At 41.1% G+C, this 22,494-nt stretch overlaps 1 protein-coding gene and 1 long non-coding RNA gene across 2 annotated transcripts in view; one reads left to right on the top strand and one right to left on the bottom strand.

Annotated features, from left to right (window-relative positions):
* Positions 1–22,494, bottom strand: part of LOC125740075 (sodium/potassium-transporting ATPase subunit alpha-1-like) — a 457,178-nt gene that overhangs the window by 179,553 nt on the left and 255,131 nt on the right. The window lies entirely within an intron of this gene.
* Positions 12,960–14,822, top strand: LOC125740179 (uncharacterized). Its single transcript, XR_007397465.1, has 3 exons — positions 12,960–13,245; positions 14,237–14,335; positions 14,466–14,822. It is a non-coding gene; the product is annotated as an uncharacterized LOC125740179 (long non-coding RNA).

Genomic DNA, 22,494 nt, shown 5'->3' with positions numbered 1-22,494 from the left:
ATTTCTTTCCGATGCTATAAAGAAATAAATAAAAAAAATAAAAGCATGCATTGCTGTCTGTGAGGTAACTTCAACAAGTTACCAAATGGATGCAAAATTATAGATATTCATATAGTGTATTCAAGGATACATTAACCATTTATTCCTTCAGAATACTAAGCCATAGAAAGGTCCCCAATGAAAACCCTGCATTCCCACGCCGTAGAGTTTCCAATCTTAACATTTATAAGATTATATTTGTAGTGGATGCAAATTTTAATTTTATATGAGATGAAGAATTGAGAAATTTCAATAGGCGCAAGTACAGTTTCCTCATAAAAATGATATCAAGACTGTTCAAGAAATCAAGCATTTACACATCAAATTATGACATATCTGAGTAAGCCAGACTGCACTGAAAACAAAAACATACTGCATATTTGGCTAACTCAAGTACGTACAATGTAACAAGCCTAAAATCAAAGGGATAGAAAAATGCTCAAGAATGGATAGGATTGAAAGGGTTAAAATAGCCACTGCGTAGCATACAGACAGCAAAAGACATTGGGAGGGTTTTTATAGGATTTAAAGTGCAAAGCACAGGACAATATAGCAATAAGAATGATGAGAAAGGACTGCTTAGGGCTGAAAAACAGGAGCTATCAGTGATGTGTAGACATGGTTATAAACTTTGATTAGTGGTGGGCCATATAAAATAGGATGTGGCAGTTTAACAGTAATAGGGGATTACATCACTAGAGCATGACCGCAAGTTAAAGGAAATGTGGGTGGTTTTGTAAATTAGAAGAAATGGAATAAAGGGAAAGTTATTGTCAACATGAGCTGATGGAGTATAGATGAGAATATCACTCTGAGGTGTGTTTGTAGACAATTTAAAAACTCTCTTCTGTTTTCCCGAGACCAGGCAAGCACTTGGGTGAAAACACAACTTTGATTACCAGACTAAACATACTGTACAGTACAGTACAGTCACCTATCTATTGGTTGGCATCTCACAGGATATCACCTTCATTCACATCTCACATTGACTAGCTGATGCCCTGTCATTGGTTTACGGTTCTTTTCTCCTTAGATCATTGTCAATAGTTCCTCACCATGGCTGACCATGCGCACCCCACAAGCCTCGCTGTTTTGGAGATGCTCTGACCCAGTTGACTGGCCATAATTTTTTGAACCTCATAAAGTCACTAAGACTCCTGCCCATTTCTTCTGCATTCAGCACATCAACTGCAAATACCAGCTGCAGGTTTGCTGCCTGAAATATATCCCAGATTGTCATGCCCGGCTCGTCCGCTCCTCGTGTGTGCCACGCCCCCTGATTACCCATGTGTATTTCCCCGATTGTACCCAGCTGTGTCTAGTTACTTTGAATAGTCCTGTGTATTTAAGTCCTGGTCTCCCCAGTTTCCCTTGTCCGTCATTGATGTCAGTCGGTGTGCTATGTTTCCTGATCCCCGGTTTCCCTTCCGTGATTAAAGACCCGTTTACCCCGTATCCCGCTTGCCTGCCTGTTCCTGTTCGCTCGCCTGACGCACCTACCCGCACGATCGCCTGCTTTGCCAGCAAGATCGTGACACAGATCATGACATGTGCCATTATTAGAAGATAGTCAACAGTATTCACTTCACATAATAGTCATAAGTATATGGCTGATCATGTGTATATAGCCTATATATGTACATTTGATGATGTACATTGTGTATACATACACACCGATCAGCCATAGCATTAAAACCATTAACTGATGAAGTGAATGACATTGATTATCTCATTATAATGGCACCTGGCAAGGGTGTCATTATACATTAGTACATGAATTGTTAGGCAAGTGAACAGTCAGTCCTGGGAAAATGGGCAAAAATACGTTCCTGGTATGCAGCGGTCAGTACCTACCATGACAGGTCCTTGGAAGGCCAACCGGTGAACCATCGACAGGGTCATGGGTGCCCAAGGGTCATTGATGCACGTGGGGAGCGAAGGCTATAGCCCATCTGGTCAGATCCCACAGGAGAGCTATTGTAGCTCTAGTTACTGAAAACATTAATGCAGGCTAGATAGAATGGTGTCAGAACACACGGTGCATTACAGCTTGCTGCGTAGCCCCAGACTAGTCAGAGTGCCCAGGCGACCCTGGTCCATATGGCTAAAAGCGCCTACATGGACACATGAGTATCAGAACTGGACAATTAAACATTGGAAGCAGGTGGATCGGTCTGATGAGTCACATTTTCTGCTACATTATGTGGGTGGCTGGGTGTGGCATCTTTTAACTGGGTAATGCACCCTGCCACACTGCAAAAATTGTACTGGAATGATTTGACGGACATGAAAAACAATTCAAGGTGTTAACTTAGAGGATCTGCCGCTAATGTCTTGGTGCCAGATACCACAGGACACCTTCAGAGGTCTTGGGAGTCCATGCATGGACAGGTCTGTTTTGGTGGCACAAGGGGGATTTACACAGTATAAGGCAGGTGGTTTTAATGTTGTGGCTGATCAGTGTATATATATACAGTATTGCTACAGTTACAGCTTGTTACAGTTAGCTTTGTAGAAGAAATGCTAGTAACTGGATATCCTTCATTGCTTGTTTAGAGCGAATAAATTCACTTTATTTCAGTTTAGACATGGAAATGGTGTAAAATTGAAGGACAGTGGAGCCCATGAAGCCCTCAGTATTAGACAAATTGGTCTCCTTTGGACTGAGGAGCTGTGAGGAAACCAAACAATACTGAAGAATTATGAAACAGATAAAGGACAGACGTATCAGTAAAAGTCTCACAGGTGCTGCAAAATCAATTACTTAGAACAAACAGGAGAATCTGCCCCGATATCAAACACACATTCGTACGTATGGACTCACATAAACACACAAGAAACAGAGAAAAAGGCCAATATTGACAAAAGATCAAAACGTAATCTTTTAGCTCAATGGAATGGTCACTTAGTGATAACCCAAATGCAATACTTTCCCCCTATACAATGAACTTGTGGAGAAACCAGTAGCCAATGATGGCCACTTCAGCAACCAATTGACATGGGGAAGGGTGGTGGTGCTGAAATTAATGAGCCTATCAGAGTGAGACTGATTGCTCCCTAGCAACAGTGAAGTATTAATCCTTGACACAAATGGGAATTTAGTAAACTGATTATAAAATGATTATATAAAACAAAGAAATGCTTATTACATATTTATTCAGGAGAGGAAGCAAATTCAATTCTAATTACCATTAAGGCATCAGCATGAGCAGTAATCTGTGGAAAGTAGTTTGCTGCACTCCAAACACCAGAGTAATAACCTTTAGAAATTGCAAAAACATGAAAAAAGAGTCAGTTTTGCTGTTTACGAGTCATGTTTGCATCCTACGGCAGGCGAACAAGTCACCTAGCTGGAGTGACAGGTCTGTGTTCTGGGTGAAAAATGGAGTCGCTCACTCCCAAATAAGTGCTGCCTAATAATAATAATAATAATAATAATAATAATAATAATAATAATAATAATGAACCAGTGTCAAAAGTGTGAAACCTTGTGACTCTATCTGGCTTCTAGGATTGACACAGTATTGAGATAATGTGGAAAATGAGTTTTTAAAAAATTACTGGCCAGTGCCGGGTCATGTTTTATAGTCCAGCAAAGGAGTATACAGTACTCCCTGATTATCTCATTCTGCCATTATCCTTCCCCAAAGCTATTTATTTGAATTTCCATCAGTTTACACACATCAGTGATTAAATAAACAGATTAAATAAACAATTTTCTTTCCAATTTCTACTGATGTATTTTTTCTGTTGTTTTCATTTCTTGTATATGCTGTGATGCTTTTTTTCTTTAGCTTTTTCTGTCAAAATAGCCTGCCTGCCTCTAAAAGTTGGGCTTTCAGTGACTTCCCATGATGCATCACTCTGCATGATACCCTTATCTGGCTCAAGCGTGATTACTTCTATCTGTGACTTCAGAGGCACTTACAGAGGACTTAGGGGGGACAGCCAGGAGTCTAGGAGACTCTAAAGGTGCATTTTTCAAAGAGGAAAAATGAGGATGTATAGAGGAAGCAAACAAGCCCAGTTTAACAACGTCACATCGGAGTTATACCTGTAATCTGAAAGGAAAGTGCGCTTGGATGAACAGATGGATGAAGGCAGGGGGTAATCAATCAGATACCGGAACTTACAATTACCTCCCTATGCTCCTAGCACACGTAGGTTATTACTAACCCCGTTAAAGGCACTTAGAGAAGCCAAATGGAAGCCATTTCAGTCCCACCTTTCGGAATTCATCTAACCAGCTGTATTTTATATTCATAAACAGGTGACGCACCGGAACTGATACACTGCATCCAATTTTAAACTGAAAACATCCATTCCTGTCTCCCTAGTGCCAGTGGTGATAATTTCAGCCCAGTCAAATTCCTGCGGTATTTACACTGAAGTTGTTTTATGTAAAAGCCAGAACTGATATCCAGTTCCACACCGATGGAATAAAAGCACGAGGTACAATTTTATTTTATTAACAACTGAACACCATTTTCCGTCATTAAAACCGTTCTTTCCTTTCTAAACAAAGGATTTCTTTTATTTCCATTATGCTCCCATTACTACCAGCTGATTTAAGTATTTTTGAATTTATGTGGATATACTAATTAAAGTATATATTTTCTCGCTGATATGTAATTTGCTGATGGAATATGAAACAGGTAAAGGTTCTAATACAGCACAGGGAAGGGGGCTGCATGATGGGTATAGAAATTGACTTGCACTACATCTTGAACTCTTCATTTTCCCTTTTACTCCCAAAAATAACAATGAAAATTATATGATTGTTGACAGCTGACACTGCAAGGGTGGCTTTGGCGCTATACTAAAATTGTGAGTCGACATGTAGCTTACGGTACATAACAGCAAATGTCTTCCAATATGTATATGATTCTTAATTGTTATCAATTTTTGCAGATTTTTTCTAATTTTCAGTGGATTGTTGCAAGTGTTTGGGAGGAGCCATGGCTTTTGAGAGACTGTAGATGCTATATGTGGAGTATATTCTTTTATAACGTGCCTTACACATTTTCCAGATGAGTGTCATCGAGGTTTCGTCAAGTGTTGTTAGGGATTTAATGGGCATGTGTTTGTGAATGAGTGGGTAAATAGATGACAAAATGGCTGCGCGAGAGGCTGAGTGTGTGGGTGTTTGTACATTTGTGTAAAGCAAACAAAAAAAGATTGTAAAGACTGTACCATTTGCACATTGGTGTGGGGAGGCAACACTTTTATTAGTCTCTCTCTATCTAACTGTGCTTGACCTCAGACACCCTGGGTAATTTTTGCAGTTGATTCCGGAACACATTTACTGCTCTGTGCTAGACCTCACTTAGCAGGACTCTTAAGGCCTAATAAGTGTAATGATTGGCTCCCACAATCAGGTGTTCAGTGATGGGCGGGGTCAAACATCACCTTATGACACAGAAAACAAAGCGATTGCATTGGAACTTAACGAGCACCGTTGGCCTGACAGCTGCCACCCGATGGCTGTAATCTCTTCTGACACTCAAGGCAAGAAATCCCATCAGACTTGGAGTAAAAATAATTAATTCTAAGGTTACGATTTTTTCATAAATATAAAATTTTATTGAAAGGGAGACTGGAGGGTTCTGCTACACCTAATAAAAACAAAGTCCTGCACCAGTGACTCTTATAAAATGTCTAGATTAAATGATTTACTTATGGAAAGACCATGCAAACTTAAAATACCAGGGAATTCAAATGATAACACTTAGGCTGACAATCAAAACAATTATATATAACAAGATAACACAGTGGGACCATAATTGACAATTAGTGTGATTATCTGAGACAATGACTGGGTTACAGTTATCTAACAGGTTCTGATTATTAAGAAAATACCTAAATTGCAAATAATCAAATCTTCAGAAATGGAGGTAATTAATTAAACTGATGTTTCCTGAGCAAAATCTGTTGCCTGAATCTAATTTTAATAATTATTGACCTCTGGTTGTCAGCAGCAGTTAGAAAGAATTTGAGAAAATCTTGCTAATTATATTACAGCGCTTGAGCTGAAATGATATGTTTAATTGATCTTGTTTAACATTTTTGATGCATTTCACATGTATCAGTGGTTGAGCGGCTTCAGTGTGTATACAGACACCTATCCTCATTTTAACGGCATGCAGTATTTCTGGAACAGTCCATGAAGATTAGCTGAATACAAATTATACCTAATTTTACCTGAAGTACCTGCAGTGCTCTTTCCATAATACAGTCCATCCCAAACAGATGGTTAATGCCTGGGAATCTTTTTTTACAGCAGTAATTAATACAAAGGTAATATATCCATCCATCCATCCATCCTACATATTGGTAAGAGATGTGAGGGTATGTTGGAGCCTGTCCCAGGCAGCACGGGACAGGTGACTGATGTACATCCCAGAGGGGCTGCCAGTCTATTGCAGGACACGCACTCACACACACAATCATACACCACTGAGATGCCAGTTAGCCTGATTTGATGTTTTTGGACTGCAGAAGGAAACTGGAGGACCTGAAAGAGACCCATGTGACATGGGGAGAACAGACAAACTTGGGATTAGACTGCAGAGTTCATTGACACAGCGTATGTAAATTCTAGAAGCAATATTTTAGGAAGAAAAGGTTAAGGTTTGAAAAATATGGCAATTACATGATTAATAGGGGGCTGCCAAGATGTATATTAAGAGAAATGTGTGTTAGAAAGACAATAAAACTGCATGTCTTAACTGACCATGACCCTTATTGGTAAAAGCAGACTGAAGATGGGTGATGGATGGATGAATAGACGAATGGATGTCTTCAGTGACATATGTAAGATATCGCATTTTCATTTTGCAAATATTTCTGCATGTACCACATTTTCCTTTAACTGATAACTTGCTTGCTTACGCTTCCAGCATTTTCTGTACGAAATGGTTTTGCCTGTGGTGCCGATGCGTACATTATTAAAAGCATCTCTGAAAATTGTGACTCGGTATGATAAAAGTAATCCGTATGTATTTGTTACTCTATCACTCTCAGCATTCTCTTCTTGTTACAATGCCTTTCTTTGGGAAGATCAGGGTCGAGCCGAACTCTCAAGTGCCGAACACACCACCTCCTGCATTTCCTAACAAGGGAGGAACAAAGAAATTTATTCAGATTCTGTGATTTACTAGTAAATTATTTTTCAAAAGCACAACTGTTGCATGATGCTGGGTATTGAAATTAATCTCTAAACAAAAACACAGAATAAGGATCAATTAAATTTTGTGTCCATATAAGATTCCACTGCAGTGGTGGCAGTAAATGTTGCTGGTGCGGCTGTAAGGGTTACAGAATTTCAGGTTATGTCATTTACTTGCCGTGATGGGGTCACCATGGAAACAGAGTTCCTTTGTTTTATTGTTCTACAGCAGTGGGGGGGGGGTGACTCTTTTTATCATTAATTGTTTCTTTTTCTCTTGCAGAGAAAAGAGCCCTGTAGGCTGTAATGACATGTCTAGTTGCCCTGATCTGATGGTAGCTTCACTCTCTCCCATTCGATTGACAGTTTCCCGTCAATGTTGAGGAGGCATTAAAATGTGTTTCGAGTCGGTACCAAAGTCTCCCTCTGAGCCCACTTGCTTCCTGAATTCGACTCTCATTTGACGCCATCTTCAATTCATCTTTTGACTGGAGGAATTTTTCTCTCCCCATATCTTCACCGTCGTAATATTACTGTTCCTCTCCGCACTCGTTCTACAGCTCAGTCTTTCCTGACAGTTATCTCCCAGACTCCATAAAAGAAGGCACCATTTCCTCCAAACTTGCACTCTGCTACAGCACTGCGTAGTACGAACCTCACGGAATCGTAACAGATTTTCACAGCACTCCTATAGTGCAGAAACCCTGTTTTCAGATCATCGCTGCAGTTCTTGACAAGGCATTTTTTGTGGCTGCCTGCTTGACACTCAGGGTTCACCACTGGGATAATTAAGAGATGTTTTTTTAGAGTAAGCATTATGTGTCAGGGCTGGTCTGGTGGCCTCACATTCATTCCCATTCCTGCCTTGTCATGTTGTGCTTCCCTCAGCCTGAAAACACACACGCTGAATGTGTTTCTGTAAATTGCCCATAATGTGTGTGATTGCATGTGTCCCGTGATGGCTGATATCCCATGGACGGGGTCTCCAGTCTCCTGGACGTCCTCCAGGCTTACTGTCACCTTATATAGTGCTCAGTAAATAATCCATCCATTCGACTTATTTAACAGACTTTCCCATACAGCTCACAGAAAGTCTTGGGATAGTTCTATAAAAATGTTGTAAAGTTATTGGTTTCATAACAAAAGTCCAAACAATGTTTAACATATCTGTACATATCTTGCACACAAACATTTTCTTTTTATTAATTTAATATTTTTTGTTGACTGACTCATTCAGTTCTATTCTTATCATTTCGCTACTAATTGCAATTGTTGTCATTGGCTGCCAAAGGGACACTAAATACAAATGTCTGGTGTTTTATGCTATTGCAAAGGCGTTATTACTTTAATTCAGAACAGCTCTTTTAGAACTAAAATCTGGGTTTCAATTTATTATTACTTAAAACTACTGGTTGTTTCTAATGTGATGTATGGTTTTTTTAATTAAATGAATAAAGTAATGATATTTGTTATGAAATCAATCAATCTTCAACATTTTTACAGAATCAACCAAGCATCCCAGGACATTCTGTGAGCCCTGTGTGGGAAAGTCTGTTAAGATAGACGAATGGATGGATTATTTATTACAGTCCCTACTAATTACAGCCTATAAACACCAAACCCTGCATTATGGTTTTTGTTATATTTGTGAAACTGAGCCGACGATATAATCTCGTGTTTGGGGTCAACAAAAGACCATAATGGACGTACCGCTATTCTGATGTTACTTGTGTGCCGCTGGGCACTTTTCAAATGCGTTGAGTTTGGCGGCTCTATCTGTCACTGGGCATGTTAATGAAACGGAACGTTCCGGGTAGCTCGCGGGGCTCCGAGCAGCCTGGGAAAATAACGCTGACCGCTCCACGTCCCGGTGGCTGAACTGCGACGTTAATCCGAAGCAACTTAACATTTTATCACTCGTTTATGCATGCGGATGGTTTAGTGTAGAGATTTAGGCCAAGTTCAAGCACAAGGGTACTACGGAGTGGGGGTGGGATGGGGGGGAGGTTCTTTAGGAGACTGTGTGCTCAGCTGTACTGCAGCAGAGATGCTGGGGCTGTGAATGTTCTGGAGTTTGAGGACAAGGGCGTATAACCCGAAACTCCCAAGAGACACCATGGTATATCACAATTCGGAAGAGGTATTTAACCCGAATTACTCAGTTTGAGCAGGGAGAAAAACAGTAGCGATAGTCAAGGTCAGATTGAGGTAGAGAGAGAGAGAGGGGGAAGAAGGATGAGTGGAGAGATGTGTGCTGAAAGGTATGGGAAGTTATAACGGAAGAATCATTTTTAGGAAAATAAGCATGCTTATTGTGCCTCTGTGTGCCTGGTCTGTGACACACTGCAGCACTAACATATTCATCTGCGTGCTGTTCACCGTCTGCTCCGATTCAGGTCACTAGGAATCAATGCTGGATCCCTCTTTTAAAAGTGCTAAAAACAAGCTTCTTTTAAAATACCACAATGTCACTGGCCCGTAATAACATCCACATAAGACACGTCCCCTGTAACAAGCGACATGCGTTGTCCTCGAGTGAGGTGATGGCCAAAATCCGTCCGACCTTCTGAGTACGTATCTTTCACTTCAGCCAAAGCTATGCTATTAATCTTTAGGCTCCACGCTCAGTGCCGGCTTAAGTACATGTGAAATTGCATTTCTTTTTTGTCAGGCACTGTCTCCAGTTAACCGTCCCCCAGAATGCACTGCAGGAATCCCATCAACCCCCTGGGTGTACAGCATGGTGCCACGTTGCTGTTTACATGAGTGCACTATGGGAACTTGGATGTGCTCCTGTAGTGCATCTGGCCTTTCCACCATCAATCCACTGGGAAAAGCCTTCAGTGTTGGGTGCTGTCAGAAACCCAATTACATTCGGCGGAACCAAACAGAGTCATTAAGGGTGACTTTCAATGACCGGCTGCAGGGTCATTTTTAAACCTTACCTTTGCTTGACCTTTCAAACAGATTCTGCATGCTTGAGGACACATGGGTATGACTGCAAACAAAACACGCTATTAAGTAAGAACTAGCTCTGCTAATTAAGATCTGAGCATAATATATCCCTTTCAAAATATTGAAAATTAATTATATGATTTATGGAGTTAATCTAATTAAAAGTTTACTTGCAAATGAAAATTCCCTGGTCGTTAGTGTGGTAGCATAAACTCTAGACCCTAATTTTATGATGTTATCCATAAATAAAAGCGTTATTTATTTGTGTGCACATTCACATAAATATGCTGAATTCAGTATTATTCAGGGTTCGCTAAAATCTGCGTCTATGGTGAATCACGTTCTCGGAGATGGCTACGGGCAGAGAACCAGCAAAGTTACGAAGGGTTTGACATTTCCGTAATGGAAAGATTAGCATTAGCAGGATAATTAGCCCTCTGAAGTGCTTTAGAGGGATAGAGATTACAGAATATATTAACTGCGCAAGGTCTGGCATGGCCAGTAAGGATCTCAAAGAATGGAGACATGGCATGAAAGAGAGCAGGTGGGGATGGAAGAGTTGTGTGTCACTGTGTTTCACTCAAGGAAATAAAAACTAAAGTTTAGCTATTTCCCTGAAGGGGGCGGATGCCCAGTCGACAATCCCAGTAAAGCCATTCTGTGAACCAGTATATGATATCTCTGCTACCCTACACTATTCCATGGTCCTGGAATTCTTTCTGCTGAATAGCTGTCCTATTAGGTTCTTGCTTTGTTTGGAAGATGTTGTGTAGCTCTTACTCCCAAACTGCTTACAATTGTACTTGGGGCGTTCATTGGAATTTCAGCCTAGCTACACTTATGCCTAGTCAACTTGTAAACAAGTATGTTTGCAGCATGTTATTTGCCTCATATGAATGTCACTTGTGAAAAAACATCTGCTAAATAGAATGTGAAAAGTAAATGTACCCTCTAGTTGTCATATGGGGTGAATGGTATTTGGAAAAAGAGGATTTATTCTCAATAAAAATCATTTTTGCACATATCTGTTGTTAAATGCCAGTGACCAGTATCTAAACTGATTCTGTTTATCTAGTCCTTGAGGAAATTTTCAGTTTTTTTAAGCTACAAAGTAACTTTTTCAGAGCAGGGATTTCTCTGGCATTATTTGGGATTTACTTACTGGCTATTGCTGTCACTGAGGCATAGTGTAGAAACAGTGATTAGAGTGACTGAGTGATTCGTAATGAAGTCATTGAGTGACTTAATGAGGGTGGTAATTGGCTTCTGCATTTGAGCATCAAATTAACAGTGGTGTTGAGGATAAATGATTATTAACAGAGCTATGGAGCATTGTCCGTGGTTTTTAGAATATTGGGGTTTTTTTGGCCTTAAAAATGTATTGATTTTTAAATGGTTCTTGAGAACAGGGTTTGGCTGAAAATATAAAATGACTTTCAGACCAATGGATTTTATGGTATTTATTGATGTTTTTCTCTTTTATTGTTTAATATGAAGTCCACATTTGAATGGCTTTGTGTGTAAAGCTTGTCCTTATCATTATTCAATATGATTTTCTATTTCAGTTGCATTTTCCTAATTGCTGTTTTTAAAATATCTCTCCACACTTTCCCTCTTGCTGGTGAAGCTGGACACCACTGAGGAAGTGAACATCCAAGACAGAAGAATGACATTTACAAGACAGAAAAATGATAAGGTGGAATAAAAACAGATATCAGTGATACCGCCCTGGTCTGGAGGTTTGGTTACAGCAAAGCAGATTTCTGGGCAAACGGGAAACACATGCTTGGATTTGAGGGATCAGGGATGGAGGATTTCTGAGGCCAGAAAGGGATTAGGACTAGATCTGTCTGCCTTGCATCACTTTCTCGGGCCAGACAAGCTTCGTATGATCGCCATGTGACTGGAAATGGCAGCGTTCGGACAGCCAAAAAAATAGGAAGTGCTTATAGGAAGAGGGAATGTGATGGCGACCATTCCGCTGGACACGTCTGGTGAAATAATCATTGGGATTTCCCTTAACGTGCTTGTTACAGTAGACGATGCTCTCTGAGTGGCGATCCCACACCTAGATGCTGGTCTTGCCCATCTTAAGGCAGGATATTCCCCCTGAATGGGATTTAGCTAACCTGACATTCATACGTATCACAGACTTACTGCACTCTGTCTTTTATAATTGCCTTCCTCTCCCCCACTTTCTCTGTGTCTGTCCTGCTTTGTAGAGTACAGGAGGACGTCTGAAATTCCTGATGGGATGTTGTATCTGTCAAAATAAGTTCAGACCCTGCGCTGTGGTGGACAGACTTGAGGTTAGTTTCAGAATACCTATAAAATAATACCTAAGACAAGTCTAATTGTGGCTTCACCACTTAGAAAGAATATATTATGCTAATTATGGTTTATTGTTCATTTGTGTTACACATTCGGTTGTAATGGCCTCTATATGGATATCACTGAAGTTCATTATTTCGAATTTATTATTATTATGCCTGGAGATCTGGTCTTCTCATTCAATAGAGTGACTAAGCATCCATTTATGCACTAAACACAAATAACAGACACAACAACCTACTGGGGTGTTGAAACTAAATGATCCACCTGAAACACCCCTACCTGGCATTATATCATCTCTGAATAATCTTATTATGAGGGGTAGCTCAATTAACTGCACTGTAAAAAGTGCTACACCCACAAAGTAGGTTTTATATACTTTAAATATTTGTAATCTAGTTTATTTTATTTGTTTTTTACTAAAAGATCTCAATATACTTCCTCTTTACTTAAAATATATCAGTTTTTTACATAACTATATATTGTAAATAAAACAATTGCAATTTATTCAGGTTAGTTATTTGTATGTGGTTGTTGTGTACAAGAAATGTTATAAAAGTGAGTTGACATACACATTTTATTAGAGCAGCTGCCGATGTGGCATGTGTGTTCATCAAACTTAAATATTTAAAAATTATTGTAAGTTGGCATTATCCTTTTTTCACTGGCGGGGACTTTCCCACGCAGGTGCAGCATTTTTCTCGGCTGTTGTTTGCTGCAGCGGATCTGGATTTCAGGGACTGGTTAACACGGTAAGTTGAGCAATTTAACCAAATGATTGGTGATGTAAAGTCACGCAAAATCGCTACTCCACTAAGGAGCTGAGGTTAAGTTTGCAAGTTGTACTGTATAGCTAACTATCCTGCACACATCGCACGCGAAGTTGGCTGCACAGTGTAGAAGCAGTGTGGTCTTGTAGGCAAGACGGCGGTTGAGACCGTGTTGTTAATATGAAGTTAAATAAGTGCTGTAGTCATGTATACTATGTGTTTCAAGGCTACTTTGGTTTTAATTTTACCAATAATATCACTTTTAATCGTAAGTTAGCGTTACTTTAGACTAGCGTAGAACTAATGTTAACGTGTTTTGTCTATGACGTTTGCCTTACAGTTTAATGTCAAATATTAGTTTAAGTTAACGTTAACTAAAGATTAAAAAATTAAATCCAAAGTAGCCTTAAAACGCATTTGTTTAATTTCATATTAATGGTCTCATCATCGCCACTGTTACAACATGGACGTGTTTGAAAACGCAGATACGTAGTTAATAATTAGTTGCGCAAATGTCCTCAGTTATATTTTTAGGTTGCACAAATTTAAATTACGGGCTGAAATGCAATTGAAACGGTCGCAATTTCGAGCCTTCAGGCAGTAGTTGTGCGGGCAAATAAGGGAAAGTAAGCTTTTCTCTACCATGGACAACAGGCAAAACGAGATGGAATTTGACATGATTCTGGAATCAGAGAAAGCATTTGAGGTGAGAAATAGACAATGTACTTTATAGAAGCTTGATTCATATTAATGAACACAGCCTACTTGGACAGTTAAATCTCAAATTTGTGAATTGTCCCCTTGACGTTTTTGAGTAAACAACATGCACATGCAATATGCTTTTTTGTTTTGTTTTTTTGAGATGCCGGTGCTAGTGTGAGATCTTGTAGTACAGAGCTATATGTATAGTAGGACCTTTAACAGCAATCTGACATCAGGCTGTGAATTTTGATCAGATTTTACTTTTTGACAGGATCCATCTGCCTCTGTGGAGAAAAGGAGAGAAGTGGTCCTGAGATGCCTGATTGAGTATATGGGGGAGAGACAGGAAGACCTCATCAGTGTCCACCACGTATGTATCGTGCTTAGAGCTACTTGTCTATTTTTCTGTTTGTATGTATTCATATTGTGAGGTATACATATTTATCTCATTACTTGTTTGTCTGACCAAACTCTTGATTCTTTTTTGTCTCCACCAATAGAGTCATGATGAGACAGAGGTGCACGCTGAGCTTGGCAGCTGCCCACTGAAAATTTACATATGCCATCAGCCCGACACGATTGGGATCATCATAGAAGGACAGCCTGTGGTCAGAGGTGTGCCAAACCTGTTGAAAGCATGCTGCCTCCTGTTTGGACTTACCTATGCCCTCGACCTCAAGTATCCCTCAAAAATGGTGTATACTTTTGAGATATATCAGAGGCTCTTTGTGGGATTGGACCCCATGCGTCCTAAGCCATCATCCAAATATGCAAATCTCCTTACCAAGTTGTCTTAGATTATTTCTCAGTGGCATCTGGCATTGTTTGCCGTCATTAGAAAAAATTCAGTCACTTTGGTAGGTGATTTTGCTAAATGCCAACATAAACGTACTGTAACATAATCAGATAATTTTATAATATTCAGGGTGATATAAATATTTGTCTCTGAATTTTACCAATATTTTGATTTGAAATAATTAGTTTTACAGATTTCTTTTGTTTGTTTTTGATCTTAAAACTCATTGGACAGGTACAAGTTGCTCAGGTAATTTGGTTATTTTCCTTTTTTGTTCATTATTCAGTGCCTTAATTAATGTGCACTTTGGCCTTGTTCTGTGCCGATTATTACCTCATAAGGTAAATACTCAACAGTGTTGTGTGCACAATTTGGAAGTTCTTAAAAATAATGGTCAAAATATAGAAATACTGTAATTATTTTGGACAATGCAGTTCCAGTGTGATACAATGTGATGTTCTGGCTCACATTTACCTTTATCTAAACATTGCAGATTGTGTAGTTTGGATATTTCACTTTATTGTTCAGAACAGGTAGAAAATACACTTAATACACTTATTGTGTACATTTGCGGCCACATTTATTGGCTGTTTTGTAGTCCCTGTTAAAAGTGAAACTGGTTGACATTGAATAAATGTTATTGTTTTCAATCTATCCTCCCATCTTTTTCTTCTTCAATTTAATTTGTAACTGTTTTTGACAAAGTCTGTTTATGTACAGTTAATCACTGAAGTACTTAGACTATATAGCCATTTAGATTTTTTTTCTGAGGTTATAGACAGGACTCAATTAAAATGTTTATTCACATTTGATTAGGTTAATTTTACTGAGAAAATAAAGTCAATAAAACCTAATTAAAATGAGTACAGGTTACTTGTAGCAACCCATAAATAAGTTACCTGTACCAATAAAAGTAGGTTTATCTAACTGAGCAATACTAGTACTATTAGTTAACTCAACTTCATTTTGTTGTGTTTGTATTAAGTAATGTTACAGTGTTTATTACACTTAAAAAAGGCTGCAAGTTGACTCAACTTAAAACATCCAATGCAGCCACTTGCCTCACTTTTTACAAGTTAGATCTAGGTATTACTTTTTACAGTGTGGGCTTCTGCTCCTGGGATCAGAAGCTTGTTGGTGTAGTAGCCACATCTCCTCAACCCTGCAAAAAATGCTCCAGGGGAACTGAATGTATGGCTCATCCTGCACTCAGACCTCAATCTTTCTTGTCACCTCTAAGTGAGCAAGAGAGGAAGATGGGATATATGGGGGAAAATACATTCTGGTGTCCAGTACAAATGGCAAATAAAAAGTTTAATTTCATTACGAGGCCTTTATCTGGTCCCGCCCCTACAATGTGATACCCCCCACGTGTCACTGTGGGTATCGTTAAAGTAAGGAAGTTGGAATGGAGAGACTTGAGAAAGGGCCAGAATGCGAAGGACATGATGAGGTTTTCAGATGCAAGTAAACATGTGTGAGCTGTTTCCGCTGAGCGTGGAAGTTTTGGTCGGTTGGGAGAGCCTGACATTCCAAATTACGTATGGCTCAGAAAGATTCCTGTGTGAGTTTCAGACTTAATGTCTTTGTTAAGGACAGTTTTTACTAGGAAATTAAATAGGACGTTAAATGCAAACAGAGATAATGCTAACCCGAAGCTTGGAATAAGCAAATATAACTTACGCAGCTCGGAAAATGAGTTTTTTCTTCCCTTTGAAAGCGGTGAATATGCTGTCATCAGACTGGTTCAGACCAGTGTATCCAATCAGTGTGTAATAATAAAAAAAGCCAGTAGTGAGATGAAATGAGCACTAATCCCTGCTGGAGGGCAGAGCACACAAAGGGGGTGTTTGGCGTGTGGTAAGCAGCTCTGTGTGGGACAATTAGTGTAAATGCTTTTATTGTCGCATTTTCTACCTGAATAAGTACACAGACTCTATTCAGACTATATCCATTAATAGGCCACGTGTGTGTATTTTCTAATAAATTCTAGGGCCTTTCAATCTCTTGTTGACCAAAGGGCTCATCTAACTGACTGCACCATAACAAGTCCCATAGCAATATCTTACGTTTTTTAATTATTTCAGAAGCGAAGACCTGTGGATTCTAGAATGTGTTTTTTTTTTTTTTTTGACAGCTTCTTTTTAACATTCCGTTAAATACCAAAACCCGACCAAGCGATGGAGGAGCTGGAGATCTTGCTAGGATTAAATGGGACTGACTCTGAGTTTCCCATCAGTGAGAGGGACACATAAAAAGAAATGGGATCCGTGAAGCTCAGTTGGGCTGAACTGAGATCTCCAAAAAGTGCAAGGTGACAGTCGTGGCCGCCAGCCAAGCACGCTTCGCTAGTTAGGAGGGAGATGCATATCTGGCTCCCGCCAAATCACTTCCCATCTTGTAGTAGAGGCTGCCGGGTGCTGCTTGGCAGGAGATCAGAGCCTGGAATAATGTATATGACATTAAGTTCATTACGCCCATCGGGGGGCCCCCTTGAGCCCACTCTGAGTGCTGCATTGTAGGCTACTTACACCGCCAGTTAAGGCCCCCCCTTCTCCCAGCCGTGTTCCTCAGACATCTTGAAGAGTTCTCACTGAGTGACCAGCGTTGGATCAGGTCCGCGTTTCTGTGTTGACACTCGGTGCACCGTCCAACATGGATGTGCTAACCAATGTCATTCCCCTGATTCACAGGTGTCAAAGCGTGACGTTTTATCTGTGAAACTCATGTTTTTTTTTAGCCCATGTTACTATCCCACGTGCACAAAATGTGGGATGCAAGAGAAGAATTAGTCTAGAGATTTCACAGTTAAAATTTCACAAATTTCACATTGGTGCACCACTGTGAATAAGGAGAACCGATGCTTTTATTTTGATGGCTCAATGATTTCACCAGATTTTGCAGGTTTTTTATAACCCATCTCACTGCTTACATTGCAGCTGACTTGATGTGTATGTTGATATGTTCCAGACTTAAGTACATTTCGGATTGTTGTGCTCATTAATACCCAGAGAGTTCCTCTCGCGATGATCTCCACATCTTCGTCTCTTCCTTTAAAGGTCCTGAAGCTCGTTAGTGCCACAAGACTGATTAGCATTAATGAACTTGAGGCATCGTGACTTGTCCTTAAATTTTTAAGATTCTGTTTATTAGCATTACCTCATTTTTGAGAGAACGGGAATGTACAGCAATAGGAGGCAAAAAAATGGCATAAAAGAGGAGTGAAAAGACAGCTGTCAGCGTATGAGTTTCACGAGGAAGGTTTGTGTGCTCAATATGACTGTTTTCCATGCAGTCTTCATCTGGTTACCCCCACAGATGACGAGCAGTGCATGCATTTCCTGCATGTGATTCATTTCATCTGTGTCAAATGTCTTGGTAGAAAAGCATCCCATCTAGGACTCTAGTGCAGGAAAAAATGGGACAAATAACAAGGAACATGGAACATGACATAGTCACATTCTCAGCTTTGTTGTTGTTTTATTTGTTCAGTGAAAGTACAGCTATGTAATCCATACAGGTGGAGCCAGTTATAGTTGCTATGGCCACAATGCTCAAAGTCACTCTTCAGTAGTCAACCTTTTCCCAGACATACTCACAGCATGTAACTCAATACATGGAAACCATGTCCAAGCTGGATCTGTGACCGCGACTGTGTCCGGAATATCTGCATTATTGAGCAACACCTTGGGAAATGATGATTCACCTTGGGAAAGATGAGTCATGCTGTAACCACGGTTGTGTGAAAGGGTAATGTGACATCATCAGTTTGGGGGTGGGTCTTTCAGGAGGCGTTAATGTGACTGTGTATGGGGGCATATTATTCATGGGGGAATTAACGTGACTCGGGGGAGCATGTGACACAACGATATGGAGGCATGTCTTTCAGGCGGTTTTAACAGGAATTGGGGCGAGCATGTGACATCATCAGTATGGGGGCATGTCTTTCAGCAGGTGCAAACATGTCTTGGGGAGGGGGCGTGTAAACAGAAGCAGCTGCTTCTCGTACCTTGAAGTGAACGGATCATCAAAAGTTCTTTTCCCCATATTATTCCCAGTGATTCCAGACCCCCAGGGTTACTCCTCTCCATTAGCCTCCATTGGGCCAGCTTCTCTTATTCCCACTCCTGCAAAAGCCTCCCTTCCCACATAAACAACAGCATTAATCTCCAGCCCTGCCGAACCAAGCCGCTCCATTTAATCTCGCCTCCGCATTCTGTGTCTCCCCCTGGCTGCGGGCCGCAGAAACCCAACAGGACCCACTGGCTTCCCGTGGCTGAGGCTCCATGTTTATGGGGGGGGGGGGGGGAGTGCTACTCACGTCACACAGTAAGTGGGAGCTAGGTGGAGAGAAGTGGGCCATCTTCTTTGCATTTTAGATGTTTTTTTCTCTTTTCCTTGATAGTTCCAGCACTGTGGCAGGCTGTAATTTGTGGAGCACCAGCCAGGAGTAATAAATCATGGCATCTGTTGATGACAGTTCTAAATGAGCATTCTCATTGGGCCAGACAAGTACATCACTTTGTGTGTTATTTACTCGGGGCTCCGCCGTGCCATCTGTAGACATGAAGCTGGATGATTGCGTCTCCCGACATCAATAGCATTTTAAAGAGAGGCCTGTCTCCGCCGCCGTCTCTCTCCCTCCTTCGACTTTACTGTCACTTAAAGGAGGCCGTCAATCCCACCGTTTGAAACCACTGCTGCAGAATAACCCTGCATTTCATGTGATTCTGCACCTGCCTGTTTCCATTTCCGGCATGATCTGTGATTCGGAAAATGATCCCGCAAACAGGGCTTTTATAAGGTGACGTTAAAATATTAAAAAATATGTTGACTGGGAGATTATAACTGTTTAACGAGTTTGGTGCAGGTTACATCTATAATCCAGCAACCCACATGAGCTGGTGGGTATTCCTATAATGTAATGTAATCTGTAGACTAAGATTACAGCTAACGAAATTGGGTGATTTAAAACGATGTAGAATTTTGAATTTGCAGACAATTTATGGTAGGAATTATTGTTAAGCTGGGGCCTACACCTAATTTCATTAAAGAAATAAATCTTAAGCTTGAGAATATTACAAATTTTTCTTTTCCTGGTCCTTCAGAAATCCATCTTAATTTTGCCCCAGCACTGAGTACACAGATCGATGCTCAGAGAACATTAAATGGTTAAATAAATGGTGGGCAGCTTCAAGAGGCCAGGAGTGGTGATGGAACCTGTATTTTTGTGTGTTTTTTGTTTCTTTTAGTGGGCACCTACATGCATAACTGCAACAGCAGTGTTTACCAGCACTCAAACCCACTTGGGGGCCTCGAGGTTTGGAGTCCCCCTTCTGGCTGCAAAGAGTCACTACACCTTGGGGCCCAAAAGTGAGTTTTTAAATTGGGTCCCAAAACAGCAAACCTGCCCTTGCATACATCTGGGAATTTGTGTGAAGATCTCGTGGATGGATGAGGACACATCCAGAATCGAGTCGAAGGGTGAAAGATTATTTCAGTCACTCGCTGAAGATCCTGTGGTTTAGCAACGCAGACTGGCAAAAGCTCATTGGTCTTTCCTCACTTGTTTTGGATGATGTCATTGGCCGGCTTCTTGCTGGTGCAGGGGGTGGATGAGGGTTGAGTGATGGGGTCAGAAGCCCCCCCTGCCAACCATGACTCAAAGTCCTCATTTAACACATTCAACCAGCAAAGGAAAACTCAGTAGGTATAGAATAAATTCAGAAGAAACTGTACAGGGAATGAATTGCTTCAGTGCAGCGCTGACTTGGGGTGACCGGCATCCCCCCACCACACGGCACAGTGTATGCAGGCAGGTTCAAGGGCATCGCAGCCTACACTAGGGAATTAGCTCACGGGCATTGTGAGGGCAAATGAGAACTCTGTGCTGCAGTACTGGAGACTTAACAGCAGGGGGCAGTGCTGACATGCCGGTCTGAAGAGCAGGAAAGGATACAAACCAGCTGCACAAAAATAAAGACAGACTTACTAACCTGCCGCCCCCTACTATACTCTAAAGCTTCCAAAACTACTTAAACTGCTCACCTAGAAAAATGCCTCATAAACTACTCAGCACCACAACAAAGTGCGGAAAAAAGCCCTGTATAAACTCTTTACACCCACCAACAAACGTAACAATTTTGTTGCTATAAAAAACTCACTTTCAGATGTGGACATGATTTAAACAATGTAAGATTTTTAAAACATCATGGCAGAGTGCGCTGGGGTCAGGAATGTCTTGGGAGGCTGGGTTTGACACGCTCGAGGAGGTACATGGGTCATGGACTCCATAGGAGCCACTTCCGTTGCCGTGGCGAGGCTCACATTCAGCCGTCATGGGGACGGTAATCAGCGCTGGGGAGGCAAGAGCTCACCCTCCCTTTCACAGGGATCCTGTTCAAGGAGAAGAACGCTGTCGCTGGCTAACAGCCTCTATATCTTCTTTTTTATGTACTCCGTTTTTAAATCACCCTGAATGAAAGCAGTCGAAATTGTACCATAGAATCGCTTCAGAGGGGTCAAGGCATCAGCAGATTTAGAAGCATGAACACACAGGGGCACCAGCCCCAGCTGGAAGCTGATTGGCTCCTGGATTGCCCCCTCTTCAGTCACTCACCAAGTGAAAACCCTCTGTATGAATTATGGCCCCTTTTATGTCCCCCACCTTAAAAATTCCTAGAATCACTCATGAGTCGATTCCTCGATTAAACACGCTTGATTGTTTAATGGTGTATTGCCCAATGTAGGTAGCACCCCCAGGTCTGTTGTTTAATCCGCAGTCCCTAACCTTCCTCCTGACCCTCTGTAGCCGGACTTTCCAGAATAAAATAGCCTCAATTGGGGAGTGAATACCTTGATAATGTACTAGCAGTATAACAGCCAGCTCTGGCTGTGTGTGGAATCATTAATGGCGTGTGGCAGGTCACTGAATAGCCCGCGATACAATAGCTCAGAAGCAGGCTTTACACATGGACTTGGCGCTCCGAGATGTGACTGAAAACACAATACTGCCACAAAGACTCATATCTGCCTCTGAATTTCATTACGAACTTTTAGCGCTGCGTGTTCCTCTCCTGCCCCCTTCCTCTTGGCGGGGATGGCGATCCTGGGCTCCGATGCGGGATTGGAAAATTAATTATGCGGGCTGTCCGGATGACAATGGGCAGCTGCTGATGTCTGCCTCGCCCCAGACCGTAAGTCTTCTGACAGAACGTCACAGTGTATTGTGGAAGAACAAAGGAGCTCTGTCTCTACTTCCGAGGTTCCATGCCTAACCCTCGACGGCCTACCGCGTTACAGTGATTGCCACGATGCTGGTATGTTGTGACGGTGGAAGTTTCCAGGTGATACCCTCCCCTACTTGCAGAAGCACATGTGTCGTCGGCATGTTGGGAATGGCTTGTGTGCAGATTAGAAAGTGTTCGGATTACACTGGCATGCATTTCCTCTATCTGCGGGCGAGGGCAGCTCCTTTCATCCGATCTGTGACAGGAAGAAGGTCACTTCAAAAAGGGAAGATCAATGTTTCCTGTAACAGTCGGCCGATGACTGGGAAAGAAACAATGGTCAGCAATGGTATTATTTTTTAAAACGTCATTCTCAACTTGGGTGAGCTCTGCTCTGGCAGTCTTGATGTTTTGACTGTGATCTGATGAAGGACTGAGGTCTTGCGGGATGGAGAAATTCATATGAATGCTTCTGTCTGTCATGAAGGTTGCAAACTTCCATTC

Source organism: Brienomyrus brachyistius, chromosome 1, assembly GCF_023856365.1.
Source record: "Brienomyrus brachyistius isolate T26 chromosome 1, BBRACH_0.4, whole genome shotgun sequence".
NCBI classification, from domain to species: Eukaryota; Metazoa; Chordata; class Actinopteri; order Osteoglossiformes; family Mormyridae; genus Brienomyrus; species Brienomyrus brachyistius.
The sequence above is the reverse complement of the archived record's forward strand: the minus strand, read 5'-3'. Positions and strand labels throughout refer to the sequence as shown.